The sequence below is a fragment of the Mixophyes fleayi genome, chromosome 3 (assembly GCF_038048845.1).
Source record: "Mixophyes fleayi isolate aMixFle1 chromosome 3, aMixFle1.hap1, whole genome shotgun sequence".
Taxonomy (NCBI): domain Eukaryota; kingdom Metazoa; phylum Chordata; class Amphibia; order Anura; family Limnodynastidae; genus Mixophyes; species Mixophyes fleayi.
Window position 1 is genome coordinate 39,909,349 of NC_134404.1, and position 2,290 is coordinate 39,911,638.

Below are 2,290 nucleotides of genomic sequence, written 5' to 3' on the forward strand. Positions count from 1 at the left end.
GCGTCCTGTTCACAGTTCTGCTGCCTGCTTGTTCTCTCTCTGCTTGGTGTTAAAACCTGTGACTGACTTCCCGTGTATGACCCTCGCTTGTTCCTGGACCTTGAACCTACGCTTCTGACCCTGACCATTTGCCTGAAAACCGGATTCTGCTCCTCCGCCAGTGCCCCTGACCTTTCGCTTGTCTCTGGATTCCGAACCTGTGCTTGTGACCTTTGACCTTGGTTTACTCTGCCTGAACCCCACGCTGCTGTCCGTCAATCACTCCACTCCTGGGTTCCCCTTAGCCGGTATACGATTCTCGACCCTCTGTCAGCCTGCGGCCAAGTCTGTCCCCACCGCTAGGGGCTCCAGCGAACACCAGGCTTTCGGAGTAGACTTCGAGTTTTATTGTGCTGGCTAGGGAGTTCCTAACACCCTTGGGATGTGGTGGAACATGAAATTCACAGTATGAATGTGTAACCTACAAATCTGCAGCAACTGTGTGATGTTGTTAGGCTAATATGGACAAGAACCTCTAAGGAATGTTACCAGTACCTTGTTTAACCCATGCCATGAAGAATTCAGTCTGTTCTGGGGGGCAAAGAGAGTCCACCCAGTAATGGAAAGTTGTACCTACTAAAGTGGCCACTGAGTGTATATCATCTTTGTGCCGCCCAGTTAGCCCATTAAAACTGGCCACTAGCGATTGCTCGAATATTGTTTAAAAAAATATTCAAACTTCGGATCGACTACAAATTTTGAGTAAAGTCGAGTAATGAGAGCAGATTTCACCCTGTTAGTCGGTTCAACTGTGTTTGAACCCAGTTTGCACACGATAGAGCCAGTGTGCACATGTTCTTGAAGGTTTGCACATGTTTGAGCAGTTCGCACATGTTTGAGCAGTTCGCACGTGGTCGAATAAGTTCAAACGTGTCTGCACATAAGCGGCTACCTTTTAACATTTTAACGGATTTCAAACCTCAAGCACAGTAATGCTCAGTGTTTGAAGTAAAAAAAAAAAAATGTTAAAAAGACTATAAAATGTAGACATTTTACCATTTTAAAGTTCTGTTGGGACCCAGCAGGATAGTCTACCAAAATCATAATAGCACCCCAAAATCAGGACTGTCTTGCTAGGTTTGGGACAATTGCGAGGTATTAGCAACAGCGTATAGAGTCAAAGCAGCTGAAAGCTGGGATGAGCAGTTAGCCATTGGCAAATTTATTGCAGCAGGACAGTAAATGAAATATCACATCAGACATAATAAACAGCAACACATATAGCAATACAGTATAAATACTACATGGTATGCTAAAATCCCAAGGCGCAGGAATGACTTTGCTACCCCCGCGGATGCCCTAGAGCATAGATTTATTTAAATCATGTTACATACATCTAAAAAACAGAATATGCACATATCTTACATAAGGCACTGCAAAAACATGAATTCATGCACTTATCTCCCGCATTGACTATTGCAATTACCTCCTTACTGGTTTTCCCCTACACAGACTCAAACCCCTACAATCTATTTTGCACGCAGCGGCCAGATTGATTTTCCTTGCATATTGTTATTTCTCTGCTGAATCACTCAGTTTGTCTCTACACTGGTTGCCTGTTTTTTTTTTTACCAAATCCAATATAAAATACTTCTACTAACCTGTATGGCCATGAACCAAGCTGCTTCAACATACATCTCCTCACTTGTCTCAAAATATCTCCCAACTCGACAACTCCATTCTGCACAAGATCTGCGTCTCTCTTCCACTCTCATTACATCCTCCCATTCCCATTTACAGGACTTCTTTCGAGCTGCACCCACTCTAAGGAATTCCCTCCCTCATGTAATAAGATTTTCTTCTGGTCTACAGACCTTCAAGCGTGCTCTGAAAACTCACCAATTCAGGCAAGCTTATAATATTCCTCAACCACCTTCTTAACCTCACTAGATTACCACCTGTTGCACAATTCACCCAAGACAACAACCCTCTGACAAACTTTGGAGTGTTACTGGATCATAAAGCATACTAATCCATTTTGTTTTTTTGTGGTTTTTTTTGTTTTTGTTTTTACCTTTGCAATCTGGCTGGACCAAAATGCAATATGTAGACTTAACCTCATGTATCCAACTCAACTCTTGCACTGCAACAACTAAAACATGCAAACAATCACATTGCAACACAGCCATGCAACATGTCCATTTCATATGTGTAATCAGGTTTCAATAGCTGACATGGCAATCCTAAAACGGCTTCTGTGACAGCCAGAGAATGACTCATGTGATCAAACCTTCAGCAGTCGCATCCAGTA